At 35.7% G+C, this 25,769-nt stretch overlaps 1 long non-coding RNA gene across 1 annotated transcript; it reads left to right on the top strand.

The window, feature by feature from the left end:
- The first annotated feature begins 16,562 nt into the window (after nt 1–16,562).
- LOC138710025 (uncharacterized) lies at nt 16,563–19,814 on the top strand. Its single transcript, XR_011335022.1, has 2 exons — nt 16,563–17,140; nt 19,266–19,814. It is a non-coding gene; the product is annotated as an uncharacterized lncRNA (long non-coding RNA).
- The last annotated feature ends 5,955 nt before the right edge of the window (nt 19,815–25,769 follow it).

Here is a 25,769-nt window from a genome sequence, read left to right as displayed (position 1 = left end):
AAGTAAAATTATTTAAGCTATCGGAACCACAAAGTTAATCAAGCTTTGATTAAAGAGTGTTTATTGGCGTAATGGAAGCGAGAGATTACAGGATGGTGACTGGGAAGGTAAATTGAATGCAGGAAGAAAATTTCAATTGTAGTATAACAATCAGGCACAGGGTGATGATATATCTGTATATATAATTTGAACTGGTAATGGAAATTATGGGAAAGCTGCTGAACGGATTTTAATAAATGACCCCTCATTTTGAAGCTTGGAACCCAAAGTTTTTCAGAAAAATAGTAGTTTTCAGTGAAATTTCAATTTTCCTACATCATTTCCTATTTTCCAAAATCCATCTTTCGTCAGTTTTGAGAACTAATTAATTGCATATCAGAATAAAACAAAACACACACTACAATAAACAATAGACTATTACACGGAGGCCATGACTTACAGGATTGCTGACATAGAGTTCAGATGGCTCAGATTATTTCACATCATAATTCAATATGTCTATCTTTATTTGTGTAATTTTTTGATAACCTATAAAAAATAATTTACAGGTCTGATTCTCTAGTCTGTAGTTTTCTGAGTACAGCTGTGTATTGGATATTAAGAACTACAAAACTTAAGAATGTTTTATGACATTATTACCATTAAAAATGAAATATTATTATAGTTAATGCAACACATAATGATATACTGATGATATGAAAGTGAATCCTTTTGGGGCTTTAAGTAAGTAGACGCAGAGAGAATATTTTATATTAGATCTTAATTTTTATAATTTACAGAGTAACGGCTATATATGTTACTGAAAACTATAAAACTTACGTAAGGTAACTATATTGTTATTAAAAATGAAATACTTTTATAGTTATTAATCAAGTAGTGTGGGTCTTTTTCATATACAGTATTTAATGGCAGTGTGGTATAGATATGTATAATTATGATGTCTGATTCTCTAATTTTCCTTGGTAGTAAATGAGTCATGCTTCCTATTTTAGCTGCATCTTTAAACTGCATAAAAATTAATTTAATATTTCTTTGGTTCAATAGATTAGATTTGTGATCGCTGCCAAGCATATTTTGTTGTAGGGAAAATAGAATGCCATTTCACTTCTTGCTACCGTGATGAATAAGTTTATTTCCTGCAACCATCAACGAATGAAACACTGAAACTGCTAATGATTTACGACGGACAATTTTATTTAGGGCGCATATAAGATTCTACAACTCTGACATATCATTCGCCTCATTTTCCGCATCTCAGCAATAGATTCCTCACAACAGCCTATATTACAGAAAATATACGGGATAACATTCATTGTTACACAAATTAATCCAGCAGTATTTGGTAGATCAGTATTGTCTGGAGGAAGCGCAAAAATTACAATTCCTAAGAAGAGACCAAAAGGTATTACTTACTGGTAAAATAAGAGGCCTACAAGATTTTATAGTCTCTTGATCACCTCAGCAAGATCTCTTAGTGGGAAAAAGTGATTCTGCCCTCTACATATCAGGGTAGTTCACGAAACATGCAGCAGCTATACCAAGATGCTAAGTCTTTTGTTCAAAGCATGACAAACCTTACATTTTCTTAAGTTTCACCTACAATCCGCAATGACCTGAATTAGCTACTTCATTACTCCCACATGAAAAACTCGCTGATCTTCCTGACATTGTTACTTGCGATTTCACATTGAAACTCAAGAACTGGAGACGGATATAAGTTCAAGAAAAAGTATTTGGTATAAAAAGAAACATTCAGAGGGAGAATGTTTCACTATTATGGAAGCAAATAACTTTCAAAATGTCAAGTATTCTTCACTGAAAATAAATCTGAAAAAATTTTATTTGAACATCTCGCGAACTTAGTTTGCAGCAGCATTTGCTGCACAAGCCACTAGTTTACATTTAAACCCATGTAATGCTGTTTTACATTGATGGTAGTGCAATGACGTGCACTCTCGGGTGGAAAATAAATTTGTGTCGACATTTCTTACAACTTCGCAACGCGGCAAAGGAAAGAGAGAGGCGGGCGGTCAACGACTTGCACAGGACTGGCTTTATTCCGCTGCAGTGCTGCAATCTCGAGTTATCACGGCACTGCAGCTGCTCGCACCACGAATCGATTATTTGGGGGGGGGGTGCTGTGTAATTATGCGCCAATGCGATATTAGGATGACACATGTCTATTCAAAAATCTGTTTTCTATTTATCAGCCTCAACGTTAAAATCTTGCGCTATTTTACATGATTTCATGCAGTCAAAATAAAACTGGAGTTTTTGTTCAGAGGTTCTGCAGCAATACAGAGGTTTGAGGGACACTGGGACTGAGTTTTGAAGCTTTTAATGTTTTTGATTAATTTATTTCAAATTCGGCAGGTTTGTTGTGTCTGTACATTTAAATAACAGTACCAAATTTCATCAAGTTTTATTCATTAGTTACTAAGGGTGCTATGCATAGACATTTTGCTAGCCCGCGCTACGAACGTGCTAAACTAGCCCCGGCTATCGACTGATTACTTGTACAGGATTCATATCATATCATATTGCTAACACTGGTTTATGAATACGAAAAACGTTAGTTCGCTGATCATACACCGGAAGTCTGCGCTAAGAATGTCTATGAATATGGCCCATAGACATTAATTTTCATTTATTTTAATAATATTAAATTAATATTAAATATGACTCGGTTAAGAGAGAAGTTTTATATGATATTCTTCGATTAATTAAAATCTGCCTCAGTGAAACTTATGGCAGAGTCCGTATAGGCCAGCTTCTGTCCGATGCTTTTCCAATTCACTGTGGGCTAAAGCACTGTCACCTTTACTTTTTAACTTCGCTCTAGAATATGCCATTAGAAAAGTTCAGGATAACAGAGAGGGTTTGGAATTGAACGGGATACATCAAATTCTTGTCTTGTCTATGCAGATGACGTGAATATGTTAGGATAAAATCCAGAAACTATTAGGGAAAACACGGAAATTTTACTTGAGAAAGTAAAGAGATAGGTTTGGAAGTAAATTCAGAAAAAAAAAAGTATATGATTATGTACGAAATGGAAATATAAAAATTGGAGGTGGAAAAATTCAAATATCTTGGAGCAACAGTAACAAATATAAATGATACTCGGGAGGAAATTAAACGCAGAATAAATATGGGAAATGCCTGTTATTATTCGGTTGAGAAGCTTTTGTCATCTAGTCTGCTGTCAAAAAATCAGAAAGTTAGAATTTATAAAAGTTATATTACCGTTGTTTTGTATGGTTGTGAAACTTGGACTCTCACTTTGAGAGAGGAATAGAGATTAAGGGTGTTTGAGAACAAGGTTCTTAGGAAAATATTTGGGGCAAAGAGGAATGAAGTTACAGGAAAATGGAGAAAGTTACACAACACAGAACTGCACGCATTGTATTCTTCACCTAACGTATTTAGGAATATTAAATCCAGATGTTTGGGATGGGCAGAGCATTTAGCATGTGTGAGCGAATCCAGAACTGGATATAGAGTGTTATTTAGGAGGCCAGAGGGAATAAGTTTTTTGGGGAGGCGGAGACGTAGATGGATGGATAATATAAAAATGGATTTGATGGAGGTGGGATATGAAGATAGAGACTGGCTTAATCTTGCACAGAATAAAGACCGATGTCGGGCTGATGTGAGGGCGGCAATGAACCTGCGGGTTCCTTAAAAGCCATTTGTAAATAAGTAAGTACAGTAGAACCTCTATTATCCGTGGTAATGAAGGGAGTGGGCTGATCGGTTAATCGAAAAAATCGGATAATCCATACCATAAAAGATTTTCGTAAATTTAGTTAATAATGTTTACACTTTCGTAGTTTTCTCTACGGTCTTGTATTGAACACGCTAGGTAGTGGATCAGAAATTCACCCATATGTGTGGTTGTAAACAATTGGATTTTAGGGGACAAGAAAATTTCTTGTAATATTTATCTGTGAAAAGATAGGAATAGTGGAGGTCTCATATAGTAGATTTACATACTTTATATACGCCATCCTTGATTTTTATTAAATTGCATATGGTTGTGACACTCCAATCTCGTATTCTGAGAGAGTCACAGTTTCTTGTTTCCTGAAACCACTCTGTTATTTGCACTTTTCATACTTAGCACAACACGATTTCTTTTGATACTCGTGGAAGACATTTTATATAGAAGTTATACAGCAAGACAACTCGAACAGTAGACCATACTGTGTAAGGGTAAAGTCTTGTAATAACCCTCTCTAGGAAAATAACTTGCTAATATAATGTACAGTAGCATACTTCATATATTTCTGTAAGAAAAAAAATCGAGAGAAAGACAGTCGGATAATCCACCAATCGGTTAATAGGGTGGCGGATAATCAGGGTTCTACTGTAATTTTAAATTATGCGTAAATTCAAAATGTAGTCCTAGCTGACGGCTTCAGAATTGTTTTTGCTTTTAAACATTTTCTGTGAGGGACTTACATTCCATGATAAAGAAAACTGTGTATGGATTTTTAAATTTGAGAATTGGTTCACGAGATAAACATTTTCTTACAAATAATAATTTTTGCTTAATAATTTTCTTTAATTTTTTTAAAGTTAAAAATTCATGTCATGAAAAGTTTTCGGTAAAGAACTCATTCCATACACAGCTTTGTGTATTGGACTAAGCTGAGTATTATTGCAAAGTTTCATGTAAATCGGAGCAAACGGAAGCCTTCAACATAAATGATCGCATTAAGTTATGCAACTCCTGAAGTAATAGCCGTTCTATGTTGACCAAAGCCCTAGTTTTGAGAAAATTTTATTTTTAGTGGGTGTGGTAGGTTTAAGAGAGCTGCGCGTAGCATCTTAAAAATGGTCGCCAGAGTTTAAAATTTGTAGGTGGGGGTTAAATATAGGACAGAATGTTAAACAGATTATGTTGTTGTTTAGTCAACTGTTCGAAGACAGGTTTGAACCTCACAAGTGACACCAACAAAGCACTGAGGCAAGTAGACCAGGAGATAATGGGGTAGGGTGGTCAGTTACTTTTCCCCTCCATTACATACATCGCCGACTAGCTACATATTACATTAGTCAGACTTCAGATGCATACAAACAATTATTTTTCCTCTGACATATATCGTCAAGTGAGATGTACTGCCTGATAATAGATAGGCTATACATATCAGCCAGAACTTCAATCAAAGGATATAAACAATTGTATAAGATAATTATTTATGGAAAGAAACAAAAATGTTTATTTTTACTATTTTGGCCAAAAATTCAGTCCTAGTGTCCCTCAAGGAAGAGTTTTCATGAAGATCCTAAATAAAAAAATAGTGCAATAAGTAGTTTAAATATTTTGTATATTTGTTTCATTTCAGTAAGAAATCTTTACCAATATTCCTCTCATAAAACTAGAAAAATTTGTACGGAAGTGTGTTTAAAAATATCCTAATTTAGTCTATTTATATTTTGGTTATAATAAGATTTTCTGTATGTTATAGAATTGGGAAATTCTGAGAATTGAACTTGGTTCAATTTTTCTATATCTGAGGGAATCTCCTTATATGAACGATATCATGTTTTAATATGCTAATGTACTTTTTGTTTTACACTGAGCTATCCGATGCACAGTATGCTATATTGAATTAACATGATATTAGTGCTATAAAGCAGAATTGACATATCTAAAAGAATATTTGTCTACCTTACACAGCCCTATCGGACAGATAGGCAGAGGTACCTTCAAGCGGCATGTGATGTGTAAGAGATGAATGCTGTGTAACAATATTTGAGGAGAAGAAACAAACCAACTCTTGACTTTCGGTACTTGAAAAGCAATCCTACAAAAAACAATTGCACTTTATCTACGTGGTTGTCACCTGGTTCAAGAATTGTAAATTTGTTTTGTTGGGTTTTTAGCTTTTCAAAGTGTAGGTAAAATGGAAGCGGTTTTGGTTACATTAATCGTTTTCAGAAAGAGTGTTGTTTTATTGGAGAGATTATGGATGACTAAAAGGGGAATTCTGAGGAATTTTGAATGAAATTAGAAGAAAATTAGTTGGAAATAATTAAAAACTTCTCATAAAAAGAAAGTGCGGCCGTTTGCAGTAATGACGAAAAAACACACTATCGTGTAAAAACATCATTTACAGGACATTTTTTTCATAAACGGTGTCAGTGTCCATATAACGATATAAGACCATATGTCCACATCTGTGGAGTAACGGTTAGCGCATCTGGCCGCAAAACCAGGTGGCCCGGGTTCAATTCCCAGTCGGGGCAAGTTACCTGATTGAGGTTTTATCCGGGATTTTCCCTCAACCCAATATGACCATTTGCTGGGTGACTATTGGTGCTGGATCCCGGACTCAATTCACCAGCATTATCACTTTCATCTCATTCAGAAGCTAAATAACCTAAGCTGTCGATAAAACGTCGTAAAATAACCTACTAAAAATTAAAAAAATCAATTTAAATATGTAGGTTTGTAGAGCAGGTACATCCAGTAAATATAGTAAATATATAAGTGCATTTGTACGAGGTGGAGATAATTATTTTTCTCAGCTAAGAGGTGTAGGACTCATCAGTAAGGTCTACATTGTGTTACGTTACACAAAGCATTGAAGATTTTACACTATTTTGAAGATGGCAAATGTGATACCTTGGGGACAAGAGATGACTACAACAATATAGCCTATCACAAAATTACGATATTCAAATTGTACTTTCATTCATTCATTCATTCATTCATTCATTCATTCATTCATAGTGTTCTGTCCAAGGACAGGTCTTTCACTGCAGACTCAGCTTTCTCTAACCTTTTCTATTTTCTGCCTTCTCTTTGTTTCCACATATGTCCATATATCTTAATCATCTGATATCTTCTTCTGCCCCGAACTCTTTTCTCGTTTATCATTCATTCCAATGCATCCTCCAGTAGGCAGTTTCTTCTTAGCAAGTGACCCAACCAATTGCTTTTCCTCTTCCTGATCAGTTTCAGCATCATTCTTTCTTCACCCACTCTTTCCAACACAGCTTCATTTCTTATTCTGTCTGGCCACTTCAACCTTCCATTCTTTTCCATATCCACATTTCAAATGCTTCTATTCGCTTCTGTTCACTTCGTCGTAATGTCTATGTTTCTGCCGTCAAACAATGCTACACTCCACACAAAGCACTTCACTGGTCTCTTCCTTAGTTCGTTTTCCAGAGGTCCGCAGAAGATGCTCCTTTTTCTATTAAAAGCTTCCTTGGCCATTGCTATCCTCCTTTTGACTTCCTGGCAGCAGCTTTTACTTTAATATGTACAAATTATTTACTGAGTGACAGATTTGTTCCGGTTGTCAAACTGCATGCTGCGTGTGTCCACTCTGATGTTTTATGAATGAATCAAAAACCTATTTCGTTATTTCATTCAGCTGTGCGTTCCGCTGAGTTGCTGTACAGGAGAAGCTCGCAGTCGCTCCGTTGGCGACTGTAAACTTCCCAAGTTTCCTAGTTTTTACGTTATGAAATACACACGAATGTGATGTTCATGAAACCTAATGCATTTCCTCAAAGTTTCGTGGTACAGACAAGAGACTTTCACACGGATAGTAGCGGTGCTGATGTCTCTATTCGGTGCTCAGAGTTAATTGGCCTGATACGTGGGAAATGCTACAGGCTTTCCTACAAACATTGCTTATGGCAGAAAATTGTGGTTAAATAAATAAGAATGTGTGAAATAGTACGTACTTTCTTTTTAAATATTTGACGAAGTAACTAAAAGTAGCTCTTTAAATAAAATTTTGGTAAATTAATTTTTCACGATAATTTCTACATGCTCTTCTTAGAAGGAGAATAATTGTATGCTATGTATGAGGAGGAACTAGATACATAGGGAACCTATTACAATATTCACAGAGATAATAGATCAAGTCATGCTAACCAGTTTTGACAGATAATTTTCTTGATCCGTCAATAGTTTTGGGAGTACGAAACATAATGTGTTTCAATGCTCCTTGAGGTCATTGCTCCGCAGTGGGGATGAGTTTAACTCCAAGACTTGCGAGAAGAGAATGTAAACAAAAACGTCTCATCACATACGTTTCGATCAAATTACTGTACTATCGTAACACTTAACACATTATTTAACAATACTGTAAACTTAATTTCTTTTCTAAATTAATTAATTTTTAATTCCTTCAAAGATAATGAAGATTGAGTGTGTATTCGTAATAATGTTATTTTGAGTTTACATCTAATGCAAAGGAATCTTTAATGGAAATAGATACAGTGAATGTTAGATTAAGTTTCATGGCACTAAACTTAAAGTTAAAGTGGTTGTAGAGTCATAAAGAATATTATTTTGATGTACCGAAGTACGTACTGTTGGTGACTGGTAAATCCGGCCCTGTAACGAATTTCACCCACTCCACTTCTAACAGTCCGCAAGCTGTCAACAAACACGTGACAAACCGAGGTAGAGGGTAGAGGAGAGACTGCTCTGCTACTGCTACTATTGATAAAGAAAACATATTACTCACCAGTGAATCATAATGCTGTTGCTTCAATTACATTAGCCTCAGAAACCGTTTTAGCTGTATTTGATAACAGCCATACTATTAAACTGAACATATTCACCTGTTCAAATATTTTATTTACTATTACATATTACTTGCTTATTTTCTGTTACAAAAAAGGGCGCTGTTTAAAAAAAACAGCACTATATGAACGATTGGATACACTTAGATAAATCACACGAGAAATGCCGAAATTCAAACGTTAACCAAAATGACATATTGCAAGAAAGGGACGAATTCACATTGCATATTTCTGACAACAAAGTCAGAAGGAAAATAAGTTTGAAAAGATTTCTGGTAAATTACTACGTGCATTAGTTCGCCGAAATTAACTATTTCATCAAACATTTGTGACCAATGGTAATTAAAACATTATTGGAAACTTAGGACTGCAGTGTCCTAAATGTAATACATCAAATAGCAAATACACATTAAAGCGATCTGAGGGTATTTATCTACTAAGCCACACTGGATTATAGTTCCGATGCCTGATCGAATCCGTCTCAGTTAAGTTCTACCTCTCAGTTTTCCTTTGGTGGCCTACCCTCATGTACTGTGTCACAGAATATGTGACAGTGGCATAATGTCCAACGCACTGTGTACAGAGGTGCACTCATTACGAGTGACAAAGTGACCAGAATCCGATGGGATGAACGCCATCTTGAATCACTAAGTGATTACTTACGCATATCATATTATTATGATGTACTGAAGTACATAATGATATTTCCGTGCAGGAATTCTGCGTTACCATGTGATTAAGTATGGATAGAACAGAGAAAAATTCGAGAATTTTTCTCTGTTCTATCCATCCTTCATCATGTAATAAAGAATGCTAAAAACCAAACAATTTGCGTAATTAATTGATTCAATACTTTGTTTTCATCTACAGTAATTTTATTGAAATGTATTTGATGAGAAGTTTTTGTTTACATTCTCCTCTCGCAAGTCTTGCGGAGTGGATGATTACAGTTACACTCACCCACCCATACTGAGTAGCAATGACCTCAAGGAGCGTTGCAGCATTGCAACATCTTACATTTCTTATTCTCAAAACTATTTGACGTGTCAAAAACTTATTTGACAAAACTGGTTCGCATTGACTTCATCTATTACCACTGTGATTTAGTGCAATAGGTTCCCTTCCACTCTGTATAATGGTATAATTCATTCCGTGTATTATGCGAAATATGTATTTTATTAGATGGAATTAGATTTAAATACTACGAATACATCAGTATTGCCACTTTTAGGGTAATTCTGTACTACATAGAGTAATTCTAAGGTAAGGTTACTCTTAGGGTAATTTTAGGGTAATAATGAAAAAACTAGAAGCTTTTATATGGAAAAAGAAATTGCTTATTAAAGCAATATTTTACTATTAATATTGAACTATATCAGTCTTATTTCCAATTCTACTGTAACGTTTTTTGCGGGTTCAAATTTAACACAGTCCTGACCACCATTTTTGGTACACATAATTTCACTCATCGTGTCTGTTTTTAGCTGATTTCTGTGACGAGTTTTTATTAGCTTTAGCTGGCTAAAAACTCTCTCTACTGATGCATTTGACGATGGCAGACAGAAAATAGTCTTCAGATTCGGGAACACCTGATGGTCTGCAGCATTTTTCAAAGAAAAAAAAACATTTTCCAATAATCTAAAACACTTATATCAGGATTTAAACCTAAAGATTTAGGATCAATAAGGCTATGTTGCCTCAATTCATTGAAAGTATTTTGTAATTTGACATCATGCAAATACCGATAAGTGTGAAACTAAGATGAAATTATTCACTTGTTTTAATATTCATGTATTTCTTTTAATATAGGGTAATTTAGGATAAATCTTTGATAATGTCGATTTACATCATCATCATCATCCTTAGCTCGACAACCCATCATGGGTCCTGGCTGTCCATAGGAGTTTCCGCCATTCATCCCTATTTCTAGCAACACTCATCCAGTTTTTAACTCCAATAGTTCTGGCATCCTCCCTGATGCCATCCTCCCATCTGACCTTTGGTCTTCCTCTTCGTCTACTTCCCCCTGGTTCATATCGGAGGACTCTGATGGCTGGTCTCGAGTCCTCTAATCTCATTATATGACCAGCCCACCTCAGGCGTCCCATTTTTATAAAAGATGTTAATGTCGATTTACAAGCAAAACAATTTAAGTAAAAAATATTAATTAATTTTGAGAAACGGCGTTTGTATGTTCTTGGAAAAACTGAATCCTCAAAGTATTATTTTTAGTAAGTTGTTCTCTTTATGTGTATATGATTGTTCAATTCTAAGTTTATACACATAGACTGCATTGTGCACATTATATACGCCTTTTTCTCAGAAGTTATATTTTTGACTTAATGTGTTTTGCTTCTAAACCGACGATATAAAGAAAACGAATCAGGAAGGTTGTTCTTTCACACATTGTTAATATGATTTTGTAACCCAGTTATGTCAGATTGCATTACTTTCTTACAATATCAGATTGGCACTGCTCCAACCCCACATAATATGAGATTTGCATTGAATTGCCCTCTTCCAAGACAATTACTTGATTAAATTACGTTAACGCATCAACCTATAGCCCTAGTACATAGCCTAACACAGCGATCATCAGAACACTGCACTCTTGGGCTAGCGTCTCTTACCCGCGGACAGACACTGCCCTAGTGTGCAATCGTTGCTGCTGGTGGGTATGCTGTCTCTCTATTCCTTGTGCACGATGGAGCAGAGTTCCTTACCCTCCATGCACTCTACCCATTTCAGCGAGTGCTGACGACCACTGGCCTAACAGAATTGGAAAGCCTGTACTGTTTGTGCAGCAACATTTAATGGCATCCCTTTGTAAAACAATTTAACTGCATTATTTCTCGATATAAGTACTGAATTTTATGATCTTCGAAAATATTCTCGTGTGTTCCACAGTTGTAGTTTGAGTGTTCTGGTTTGAAAAACTCTCGTTTTTTGATAATTTCAATATTAGTCTATTATTATTATTATTATTATTATTATTATTATTATTATTATTATTATTATTATTATTATTACCTATATACTGTATTTTAATTGGCCAACGGGTGTTGACCAGCACATAAATATAAATAAATAAATAAATAAATACATAAGTAAATAAATAAATAAATACATAAGTAAATAAATAAATAAATAACTAAGTAAGTAAATAAGTAAATAAAAATAAGTAAATAAATAAGTAAATAAAACAGACGAACGAACGAACCAAGGAACCAACGAACGAGCGAATGAGCAAGCATTGAGAATATTCCTCACTACAGAGGTTCTTCTCCTGCCAGAACAGTATGACATTACAGCCACACAAGCTTCACTCTTTTTTTTTTCCATTTATTAACTGCCTCCATCGATCTCTATCTTTAGCATCATCCTCTGTGATCTCAATATTCCTCATGGGTTGCTGCATATTCTGTTTCCAGTAAGTCTGTGGTCGTTTTCTTCTTCCCTCCAACTTCCATTCATACACCATCTTAGGAGTACATGTCTCATCCATTCTGCATAAATGTCCATTCCTACCACTTAAATCGTCCTCTTTCAATTTCCACCATTATATCCTCTTCATTTTCATATTTCTCCTTATCTCAGTATTCCTGATGTATTTTTAGCAGTGGTTTCCTGCTGATTTTCTCCAGAAGTCCATTTCATCTGTAATTGACTCATCAAAATATTTCTTCAGCATCGTCCAGCTCTCTGCCCTATACAGGGTGAGGGTTATTATTATTATTATTATTATTATTATTATTATTATTATTATTATTATTATTATTATTATAGATGGGTCGGCACCACAGTTTCTCGAAACTCGATATCGATATATATATTTTAGAGCTTCCATATACGAAACTCGATAGAACTTTAAAAGTTGGGGGATTAAAGAACTACAAACAGCATTAGAATTGAATTAAAACCTGTTTTTTTAGGTTACTTGTATTGTGAGATTTTCTCGTCAAAATATTGTTGAATCTACTATCAGCGCGGTTCATATCATTCAGATCCACTTGAAAAAACTAGAACGTACTGAATAGCTCTGTCACTTAAAAGCGAAAACTGCAGAAGGATTCTTTAAGCCACAAGTACTTGTTTAAGAATTACTTTATTATTGTTTTCTTCAAATTTTCATTAGTCCCGCATTCAAAGCAACGAAAGGACTTTGCTCGGCGTAATAATAATAATAATAATAATAATAATAATAATAATTAGGGGGCGGATGTTGATGATCTCAAAATTTACATAAAATGATCATTAAAATGCCCTTCAACTAATGGAAAAATGACATAAAATTAAAAGAAAATGACATTTAAATATTATTCACTGTACTCACATCACAACTTCTTAAAAATGAGTCACCTTGTTTCAATGACTGCCCTGAAAATCTCGGAGAGAGGAGGCAACTTCCTGCAATTTGGCTAAGATAAAGGAAAAGAACATGCAACAAAATGAAGGTTTCAAGGGAAAACTATAGATTTTAATGAGGGTTTACACTGTGTTTCAATCAGGGGTGGCCCATGTCAGTGCCTTCATTCTGTCTCCTCCTCCTTCCGCACTTCACTTTTGTTACCAGATCTTCCAGATGAGGGAGTGTGAATGACGAAACAAATTGTGGCGCAGCTGCATTCTTGCAATCTTTGTGTTAAAATGCTGTCTGCTGCAGGACACAACGTCCTGTCCAGGACATGGTAGAAGTTTCCCCCGTTCCAAACATAAATTCTAAAGACACCCTTGTACCGACAAAAGAACAGTAGCGGTCAAAGTCCTCACTTAAACTAAGCTGCTATCAAGCATTTGATATTACTTCCGTGGTGTGAGGTGAAGCCTTCAGTGGAATGAGGGATGAACTTTAGAGTCTGTTCCAAACTATAAAACTCAAACTCCATTGTTATTCACTTATTCAGTAGGTAATTGCTACTGATCTATTTGATTAGAAAATGATATAACAGACCTATCGGTAAAGAAGAAAGTAAAATGCATTCCAAATTATCTCAAAGTTCTTCAAAGTATTAAAAATGACCAAAAAATGCCGAAAAAATATAAAAATGACCTGTTAGTTAAAAAAGTAAAAAAAATGTAATATAAGAAATTACTTTTTTACGTTGATATTAACATAGTAAGGATTTCTATATTAATAGGCATCGTTCTAATGTGAAAATAAGAAGATGACTTTTCATCAACATCCGCCCGCCCGCCAATAATAATAATAATAATAATAATAATAATAATAATAATAATAATAATTTTAAACTTACATTAGACATTCACAAATAGAGCCACTCCCTGATGAGGATTGAACCCTTGTCTGCTAGACTTTAGTGAACATACTGTCAATTGAATCATGGCAGAAGAATTCTAATGTGATAGAAGTTCACACTTGACTAAAGACTCGCATTAAGCAAATGACTGACATCGACTTCCTAGACAGTTCTTTACGTAGAAACAATCAGAATCCCATTCCAATAAACTGAACCATCTAAACCGCAGGAACCAAGAAATGATACCCAGTTCGTCAAGCGTGAATCATGTCATCAACCTCTCGAGTTACAACTTGTCAGAAGCAGAATCTTCTATTCTAAATAAAGGACTGAACTTCGCTCTGTCCAACCCGGTCACCAATCTGGACCTATCATGTGCAGCCGAGGCTGCAGCGTCCAAACTTTCAGATCCACAGGCATCTGAGTACAGGTGGAGAATTAGATCCATGCTCGAGAAATCGAAACCACCTAAACATAATATATCCCCTGCAGAACGCAAAGCCCTACACGACCTAAAAACTAACCCTAACATCAAAATCCTACCTGCGGACAAAGGGAACTGTACCGTAGTACTCAATACAACTGATTACCAAGAAAAGATCTCCGATTTCCTTCAGAACGAGACTTATACCGAAATACACAAAGACCCCACTACTAAGGTGGAAAACAAAATCAAGAAACTGTTGAACAAACACAAATCTCTTCTCCCACCGAGTATCTACAAGAAGATTACCCCACGCCACAGCAAACCACCACACTTATATGGTCTCCCCAAGGTTCATAAACAGGATGTCCCTCTCAGACCCATAGTGAGTTCCATAGACTCTCCTTGTCATGCCTTAGCTAGATTTTTGTGCAAGACCTTAACACATCTCGCTGGGAAGACGTCCTCCTACGTATAGAACTCCAGACATTTTGTCGACATCATAAGGAACACCTCTGTAGATATGCACGACACTCTTGTGAGCTTTGACGTGGTAAGCCTATTTACAAATGTCCCAGTAGATGAAGCTCTTTCCATTGTAAGAAGGAAATTAGAAGCTGATAATAACATCTCTTCGTCCACTCAACTCTCCATAGAGTCAATAATGGAACTACTGGATATTTGTCTTAAGACTACTTATTTTGTTTTTAACAATAGGCTCTTCCAACAGAATGAAGGCATGGCGATGGGTTCCCCCCTTTCCCCTCTCATCAGCAACATCTACATGGAATATTTCGAGGAACTGGCCTTATCTACTGCCAGCCATAAACCTACCCTGTGGCTCCGTTATGTAGATGATACATTCATAATATGGCCTCATAGGTCCCAATTATTAGATGGCTTCTTAATACATCTCAACTCACTCCGCTCCTCTATCCAGTTCACGATGGAATTGGAAAAAGACAATTGTCTGCCATTTCTAGATGTATTAGTCACGAGGGACCAAGACAAACTGGCAACCACAGTCTACCGGAAATCCACACATATGGGGAGGTATCTTCATCTGTAATAAAGAATCCGACCTTCAAAATGAAGTACAATCACTCACTAACACTTGTGTAACGAATGGTTATCCCCAAGAATTCATCAAAAAGCCATAAGTCATAACCAAGAAAACAAGAGCGATCCTCCCCCCCCCCGACCCCCTGAGTACCATAGTTATCCCATATGTAAGAGGCACCTCCGAAAAAAATTCAAGAAAATCTCCAAGAAATATAACATTAGAGCGGTCTTCAAATCAGAGATTACACTCAGCCGAATCCTGTCCAACAACAAACCCAAACCTAATTACATGGATACCAGAGACTGCATTTATAACATTCCGTGTGAATGCGGTCGCGTGTATATAGGCGAAACGAGCAGACCTCTGTCCACAAGAATTAAGGAGCACAAATACAACTTCAAACAATGCCTAATAGACAAGTCAAGAATAGTACAACACAGCTTTGAATCCGGACACAAAATAAAGTGGGAAAATACTTCAATCCTACAAACTGAGCGTTCTCTGACTCGGAGGAAATACAAGGAAGCCGCACATATGAGTTTTTCGGACAGTGCCATTAGTCAACCTAGTCTAATTCTTCCGGATATTTGGTTACCCATAGTTGAACAAGACATCAGAAATATTCAATACAAGAGGAAGAATGCTGTCACCTACACCATGTAGACCACCTGGGGTCATCTCCACCACCATCAGACAACGCAACCTAGTGTTGCAGCTTAGTAATTAGTAGTAGTGTCTGCTACCCCTAAGTGGCAGTAGTAGTTTTTTATCTTGTCCTTTGTTACTAGTTTTTTCCTTTTTATCTTTATATTATTTTCTATTGCGGTATCATAACACTTGTTCATTTTTTCAGTTCCCCACCCCCTCCTTTTGTGTGTCTTTCATCAATTTTTTAGCCACTTCACGCCCATCTTCTTAATTCTGTTTGGTTTTAGTGCCAACATACTGCTAATGACTTCAGGTCTTTCTTAATTATAATCTCCACTGAAGCCAAACACCAGCCAACTCTTCCTCTTCCCGTTCCGTGATCACTTGATCAAATCTCAGTCCCCCTCGCGTATGTGGTACCTAACAGGTTACGTCCAATTTCGGCTTCCCCTTCAAAATTTTCTAGAGTTCCTTCAGTGGAGCAGCGTAACCCGGAGTGAGACTAGTGGCCAACAGGCTTGGAGCTCATATATTTAGTTTTGTACAGCCCCCAACCCCTTGCAAGGACGCGTTTTGCGTACCTTTTAAATTTGTCCTCCCAATTCTCTTTCGATTTTTTCGAGGAATCGACGATCAGTCATACAGAATAGCTGTACGTAACGATCCCAACAATAGGTTTTTTTCTCTGCTCTCCTTCTTTCCACCTGAAGACGAAGGGAGAACCACCCTTCGAAACGTTGTGTCTTAATTTTTTTATTGTGACAACCAGCGATGGAAAAAGTCCAAACACCTCACCTAAATAAAACGACAATATTTAAATTCCCTTGTGGCCTGTCGACTACATTTAAAATAAAGTCGAAAGTTCTCATCCCAAGTAGTCTACTATCAATTTTCTTTTCTAAAACTTCTACCACTGTCTGCTAGATCTCATCGTAAGATGTGCCATAAGATGCGTTCCAGCAGGCAGTGCTTCTACTTATTGATGCTAGTTCCATTTTTTCATTCTCTATGGAATTCATTGCTCAATGCGTAACAATGCCATCTTCAACAAAGCAAATGACATATTGGACCGCCATTATGATTCTTTATTTCAATTAAAACAAGCAAAGATAGCGTTTTATGTACAGTATGTGTATTGAGGAGCTCGGTTCGAGTCCCATGGGATAACCAAGATGAATCTTTCCCACTGAGGTAAGCTTTCTAAGTTTTATTATGATTCTTGCTTGAAAACTGCAACAATAAGTAGGGAATAGAAACATTTACGTTTCATAGCGTCAATAGCGATTCTAAGAATAAATGTGTATATTGGGGGCTGATAATTAAGCCTCGACTGGACACATTTAAAAACACTACCGATCGTGCGACGCAATTTAAAAAATACTGAGGACAACGAAGTTTTATGGTTTTAATACATTACATTACTTTATGACCATCCTTTTTTTATCAATAAACACAAACAAAATAAATCGTATAATGCAGCGCTTCTGAAAGTTTGGAATTCTGTAATTGTAGACTATTTAAGTAGTATTTCAAATTTGGAGATTATTGCAAAATGTAGGTATATGAAGTCACGAAAATACGAATGAATAAAAACATGATGTCAGACAGTGTACTAGTTTTAATTTAAAAACAAGGTTTAGTGTAAAATAATGATAACAAATTTCTGCGCCCGACCCGAAAATATTAATCATTATTATATTTCATAATTATTACTATTGAATATCTAAAAAGAAATATAATATTTATCACTTCATATCTGGATTCTCTGTGTATTTATCCATGAAAACAAATCATAGAAATAGTCTACAGCTTTCCGCCCTAAAACCAGATAATTATGCCTTTAAAAAGTAACATATTCATCGCACTCAACAGAACAATAATTAAGTACTAGATTTTATATAATTACGTGTGTGAATTATTGTTAAATACTATTAAAATATATTAATATTTGTATACTAAGGATTATTTTTTATTAAGTTATTATTTTTTTACTCTTTTAAAAATCTTATACAAGTTCATAGTAGGTCTACTGATTATAGCGAATGTGCACTTTAAACCGAATTGAAAATGCAAGTTTTTGAGAGTGTATGTGCATTATTAACATAGTTTCAATTCTACAGTTACACCCACCTCATTAAATGAATAATAATAATAATAATAATAATAATAATAATAATAATAATAATAAAAATGGACTACAAGAATTCCAAGTTTGTACACTACGTTAAAAGTGATCCGAAATGGAAAAAAGTTTGAGAAAGACTGGCATAATGTATTACAATATGTTCATACTCTTAGTTATTAAATCTAATTCAAATTCAAGTAACTGTTACGAAAATCTTCATCTGTCTCTAATTTAATAGAAATATATTGTACGAATGAACAATTGCTTCGAAATGTCTATAATTTTTAACCAACATTACGAACTCACAATATCAGAGGTCTTACAGGTGGCCACGAACTAATCATAGACCCCTCAATTAATAACGACTAAATTGACATGAACTCATCTTTCCTTTTTGGTGCCTTTATTATTGAAGTGGTCTCAACGTTGACAGAAATTGAAATATATTGAATCTCATAACTACTTCCAGCCCACTTGGTCTGATCAATTGTTTGGGTCACATAATCCCGTAGCTCACCATGGATTCATTTTGCCTTAATATCACATCCATTCCACCAATTCAGTCGACGCTGAGTGACCTCGTTAAATAACAGACTTACAAGCTGCTGGAAAGAAAAAAAAAGTGGATACATTTTATCTTTCCACGTTCGAATGTAGAAAGTTGCACTGTCTGTACTGCATTTTCGGCACTGCCTCCGAGAGCGTGGAAATAAAATATAGGTTATGCACATAATTATAATCAATCAGCCGGAGTGTAATCAAACTCGCATTCCAGCACACGAGTCTCTTTCCCTAGTCCATCTATGCCGATTGTCACTAGCTGTATTAAATTAAATTAAAAATTTTAGGCGGCTTTTACAAGTTTTTCAGAACTTTCGAAACAATTCAAGGAATTTTCAAGTAATTCACTGATTCGATTATTATCGAAGTTACTTGCAGTATTGTAAGTTTACAGAGAGATCTGCTTGCGACAGAGAACATTTTCAGACAAAGTGAACCCTAAATCTTCCATAGAATCCTCTCATTTAGATAAGACTAGTCTAATGTAATTGCGTCAATCTAAATCATGGGACACATCACTTTACTTTTGTTCTAAAGTGAGACAAATTACGCTGTTTATAGTCTTTAAAACTTCACCATCATCGATTAAAATTTTAACATTTATTATTCCACATTTCTGAAATTTTTTAGGAACAACAGGAGCCCATGCAGTGGGAAGACATCGACGCCGACAGTGACATGCAGCCCATGGAGTGGGACCCTTTAACTAACCCTGTCGAACATCAGGATAACAGACAGTGGAATTAATGATGGCGGACTAAACGTTGTATGTTCTTCCTTATAGCGGTGTCTTTTGGGGTTTAGGCAACACCAAGACTCAAGGGGTTTTAGTAGCACAATCAAAATTATCTCATGCATACCTGTGTGTCCCCCACTCCACACGAATATAAAAATTAAAATTAAAACTTTTTTTTTCAGAATTATATCAATCCTATAGTTATTAATTTAATAAACTGTATTCAGTTCACGATTTTTCCTTTGTATTTGTTTCACAACTTCTCTTATCACTGCATAAATGAATAATATTGAAGTGTTAGTTTGCTTAATCTTGATAGACATTTGATTTCATCTTGTTTCTGCTTCGCATCTAGATAATGAGCAAACTAAAAATTAATTAATAGTATTTGTGAACTTAAAAATGGTGTCGTTCTAATAACAAATAAATTATGTTTTATTTAACGACGCTTGCACCTGCAGAGGTTATATCAGCATCTCCGGTGTGCCGGAATTATGCCCCGCAGGAGTTCTTTTACATGCCAGTAAATTTACTGACATGAGCCTGTAGCATTTAAGCACACTTAAATGCCATCGACCTGGGCCAGGATTGAACCCGCAACCTCGGGCACAGAAGGCCAGCGCTATACCACCTGCGCCACGCAGGTCGACCATTATAGTAATCTTATTTATTAATGTAGACAAAACTTCACGTTTATTTCTTAGTATGTATGTATTTAATGTCTACCCACTTCACTTTACGTGATTCGGGTTTCGCATATTGCGGATAGATGGCAGAACTGTGCCCCATTTTCTAGTTCCGCACCACTTCGGCGGGTCACGCTGTACATGATGTGTATCTGTGGAGAGTTATGTCTTGTACTAGGGTGAGTGTATATATAAGTATAGTATATGGAATGAGTGATGATGATGAAGATGAGAAAGAGAGAAGGAGAACCCCGGTGCCGGCACGTAGCCTACTCCTGTCGAATAGCACTAAGGGGGCCGTCAAGCTTAACGCCCCTATCCGACAGACGAATCCCTAACAACAGTGACATATGCCTTCTCTTCATATGCACTGTGGAGAGATTTGAGATTTAATATTTATTTCTTGTAATAATGTTAATTTTACATATCTAGTATTTCAATGACGTAACTTTAATCTTAAATCCTGGAAGACTAACTTTCTTGGTGTTATGTTCGATAAGTATCTTAGTTATTCTTTCGCATGGATGACCTTTATAATGCTTTAAACTCAATATGGGGGGCAAAGGCTAATTGGGATTTCCTGGTCTCTGATCGGGTCAAAAACCCTGATGGAACTGATATTTAACCCTTGTGGAGAATTTCGGTGAAGTCCGGAGGGCCTAATTAGTCAAATCCACTCTCCTCACCTTCACGCTGGGGCCCCCTGGGATCTTTTAAGATGCGAAAGAGAGAGTGGTGTGCGGATAGCAATGGGAGGCTACCGCATTTATATATCCCAAGAAGATGTATGATAAAAATGCCATGATGAGTCTTTCCCTGGTAAAAAATTCCGGACGTAAACTATCCCCCCAATCGGATGTCCGGGTGGGGGATACTGGGGAAGGACATGTCATGACGAAATCCAACAGAAAGAAGAAAAGAAGATGGACAAGATGGACAAGATGGACAAGAAGATTGACAAGAAGACCGAAGACTCCGCCTGTACCAGGTAAGTTGGAAAACTTGAAGGAAACAATGAGAGGAATCAGAATGGATGTGATGGGAATATCAGAAGTGAGGTGGGAAAATCGTTTAACTTAATCCAAATTCGGATCATGTTTTATATATGCTTGAAGCTTTAAACTTCAGTTGTCTGAAAAATTTAAATTTTGAGTTGTTTCCCTTTTGAACTGGCCTGTCAATATTATGCTTGCAGGCTGGAAATCGATCTGTTATTACTTAGGCAGTCGTTTACCAATACCCCTTTCCCTTTGAGTGCTAATACCGTACACACAACAATGAACCATAGTTTATTATTAAAAAACACAATTTAAATAAATAAATAAATAGATTTTTAACTACAAAATACACTATTACGCATGTTAATAAGATATGGTAAACGCTTGTAATATCGTGATAGGAGTAATATCATGATAGTTTGTTTTAGAATTTATTACAATTTTACGTATTGAGACAAAAATCAGTTCTTTTACGACAACGTATTAAGGATAAGTTCGTGGACAATTGGTCCTTCTCTCGCTCTGTAAAACCGTGATAAGCTATCAAACAGTATCACGATATTACTCGTATTACAGGATTACCAACTTTTACCCTACTTCGTTTTCCTCTTTTAATATTCCTCTTACAATTTTTATTCCATTTGAATGAAATATAGCTATTATTTTTTCTTTGAAAGTATTGACAATAAAATTCGGAATGCTTTATGGTTGCTGGGTCATTAGTAGTCAGTATCATTTAACTGTGCTTATGTTTGAATCTAAATCCCACACAGCAATCACTGTAGTGCAATGAAACGTGAAGTCATTTCATCAAGTCTTCTAAAGCCTTGTTTTTTAAGATCTTGATTTCAAGTGTTGATGGTTCACCTTGGAAACAAACACCCGCAACAAGAATTTGCGGTATTCATTTTATTGGGAACGAGATCAGGACACCCCCAAAACTAGCATACCGTTCCCAGTATTTTTCTAAAAGATTACAAGAAAAAGACTGCCTCATCTCAACTAGCTCCCCAAAGATACGAAAGAGACGCAAAAAGAAGAAAAAATGAAAATTTAAGTTTTATGGAAGGCGAATGCTCAACAAGTGTTATTTATAAAAATTAAGTAGCCATACAGGCAGAAGTAAATGTAACTATTCTTAGTAATTTTGTTTTTGCTTTCACAACTGAAGCAAAAGTTTTAATATTGTAATTTCAAGTTATCATAATACATAAGTTACTTATTATTAGGAATTTTATACAACCAAGTCACTATCCAATGCAGAAAGAGAGAAAGGCTAACTTTATTTATAAATAGGCCTATGTGAAATATTCATAATTATCATGAAATAATGTTATTTAATTATTATGTCTATTTACAATCCCCTAGTTACTTTCTTCTCACTAAGTATGGGAGATAACTCGGACATGGAGTTCTATCTCCTTGGCCCCCAAATACCTTCATTGCATGTAAAGACGACACCTTTACATTCTTTAGGAAACGTAAATTTGATTACTTTGCCCCAAAATATGACGGCCTTCCCTCACACTCTTCACCACTTAAGGATCCTTGCACACGAGCGACTTTTAGCCGCCAAGGTCGACTGCAAAAAGCAGTTGACCTTAGCGGCTTGTCGCGGGGATGCAGTCGGTAATGTATTTAAATGGAAAACGTAGGTTGCTTTACACACGAACACTGACCCCAACGGCAGACTCACAATCAGTCCCTGCGACTGGCGGCAGCATTTTCTGCTTACACAAGGACGAATTTTAGCCGCCAAGATCGGCGACACGCAGTGGTTCAGAATATAAATTTATCTGGATATGTGTGTGTGTGGGTGTGTGTATGTGTATCTAATGCTCTGGATTTAACAATGAAGTCATCATCCTTCTTGCTTCCCAATATTTTGATGGAAGGTCCACAAATGTCCTAAGAGTTTCACAATTAGCCAGGTGCTCCATCTCCATGTCCTCTTCTCTGGTGCACAGTAAGCATTTAGGTGAATTCAGTACTCCAGTACGATGGAGGTGTTTACTGAGGCAATCATGACCAGTAATCAATCTAAACATGGCCATGGCAGATTTTCGAGGTAGATCAGGAATTAGTTTTGGATCTTTGAATGATTCTCTCCATTTTGAATTTTGATGTTTTGCCTGTTCGCTGTAACTTATTCTTTTTATGACTCGCTTTATTGATTCATATGGGAACTTGAAATTTGTTTTTAAATTGATATAAGTTCCTTTCTTTGCTAACATATCTGCTTTCTCATTACCGTTCAGTCCGCAGTGGCCCGGGATCCATTGGAGGACCACTTTTTTATTTAGCATTTGAATTTGTTTTACCATGCAATGAATTTCTTTTACTTTTTCCATTTTAGGAGATGTAGTTGAGCTGATGGACTGGATTGCAGCTTTGGAGTCAGACAGGATGACTATGTTTTTGCACTGGTTTAGCCAAACAAATACATTTTGAAGTGATGTATAAATGGCTTCAACTTCGCCATCAAAATTTGTTGTGTACTTGCCAACATTTTTATAAAGAGAAAAGTATTGGCAAGTAGCTCCTGCTCCAGCTCCTTCATTTTGATCCATGAGATATCCATCAGTGTAAATGTACAACCAGTCCTTTTGTGGATATTTTCTATTAATTGTTTGTAGGGCAATGGCTTTTGCTATTTCTGGATTTATATCTTTTTTGTTGAAGACTTCATCAAGATCAAGGCAGCAATCTACTTTGAAGTTATTAAGTGGATTATATCGAGACATCAAGTTTTCCTTTTCATTTGGTATTTCTAGAATTTGCTTAAGCTTTTCTACCTCTTGTATTTATCCATTTTGAGTCCTGAATGTAAATTTAGAATCCTTTCACATAGGGGGGTTGAGAAAGGACAGTACAACCGCCAACTCTTAAAAACATGGTATCCTTCAAGAAAATGGTTCAAATCAGCTCATTTATTTGGACGTCACATAAAACCAATGCAGTAGAGAAACTTCAAAATTCCATCCAGTCATCGTTAGTGGCACTTGAAACCTGGTGTTCAAATAATATGATGTCAGTGAACACAGAAAAAACAAACTTCCAACTCTTCTCATTAAGAAAGAAACCAGTGAAAATAAATCTAAACTATAGAGATGATAAATTACAAAGAACTGAAATTGCAAAATACCTGGGTATACATTTCGACAATAAGTTCACATGGAGAAATCACATTGAACAGATTAGCACAAAGGCAACAAATCGTTTTAAATTACTAAAAAGACTGGCAGGAACGAAATGGGGTAGCTCAAGGAGTACACTCAACACAACCTACAACACATACATAAAGCCTATCTTAACGTACTGTGGTGAAGCACTAATAACCTCATCAACCACAAATAAACAGATATTAGAACGCACTCAAAACCAAGCTTTACGTCTCATCACTGGTGCAATCAGAACTACTCCAATTGAAGCCATGCAAATAATCACATCTAATAAATCAGTTGTAACAGATCTTGAAACAAAAGCCCTTTTAACCTATGAAAAATTAAGAAGGCTTCCAAATTGGGATAAATGGAGTGAATTTATCTGGATATAATTAATGTCTTTCCTCCTATTTAACAGATATTCATGAAACTTTGTATAGTAGTTACACGTAGTATATTTGTTTTTTATATAAACTTTGATAACGTTTTTATAAGGGAAACTACCCCTTATAGGGTGCATGTAGGAAAAATTAATAACTTTTCTCCTATGTAACAGGTTTTCATACAGGTTTTCATAAAAACTTTGTGTAATAGTTTGAGTAGTATATTTGTTTTGTATACAAACTCTGATTACGTTGGTACAAGGGGAAGTACTCCTTACAGAGGGTGTATTTAGAGAAAAATTAATAACTTTTCTCCTATTTAACAGATTTTCATAAATCTTTGTGCAATAGTTTCGGGTAGTATATTTGTTTTATATTTGAAAAGAAGAAGGAGAAGACTAACTGTAGTAACTTTCGAGGAATATGACTTTTGTTGCCGTCGTACAAAATTTTGTCGAATATTCTTTTGAAAAGATAAACTCCATATGTAGATGAAATTATTGGGGATCATCAGTGTGGTTTTAGGCGTAATAGATCAACTATTGACCAGATATTTTGTATTCGACAGATAATGGAGAAAAAATGGGAGTATAAGGGTACAGTGCATCAGTTATTCATAGATTTCAAAAAGGCATATGACTAGGTTAAGAGAGAAGATTTATATAATATTCTTATTGAATTTGGTATTCCCAAGAAACTTGTTCAATTAATTAAAATGTGTCTCAGTGAAACTTACAGCAGAGTTCGTATAGATCAGTTTCTGTCAGATGTGTTTCCAATTCACTGTGGGCTAAAGCAAGGAGATGCACTATCACTTTACTTTTTAACTTTGCTCTAGAGTATGCCGTTAGGAAAGTCCAGGATAACAGAGAGGGTTTGGAATTGAACGGGTTATATCAGCTGCTTGTCTATGCGGATGACGTGAATATGTTAGGAGAAAATCCACAAACGATTAGGGAAAACACGGGAATTTTACTTGAAGCAAGGAAAGATATAGGTTTGGAAGTAAATCCCGAAAAGACAAAGTATATGATTATGTCTCGTGACGAGAATATTGTACGAAATGGAAATATAAAAATTGGAAATTTATCTTTTGAAGAGGAGGAGAAGTTCAAATATCTTGGAGCAACAGTAACAAATATAAATTATACTCGGGAGGAAATTAAA

This window comes from Periplaneta americana, chromosome 12 (genome assembly GCF_040183065.1).
Source record: "Periplaneta americana isolate PAMFEO1 chromosome 12, P.americana_PAMFEO1_priV1, whole genome shotgun sequence".
Classification (NCBI taxonomy): Eukaryota; Metazoa; Arthropoda; class Insecta; order Blattodea; family Blattidae; genus Periplaneta; species Periplaneta americana.
This window is presented reverse-complemented; position numbering and strand designations above follow the sequence as displayed.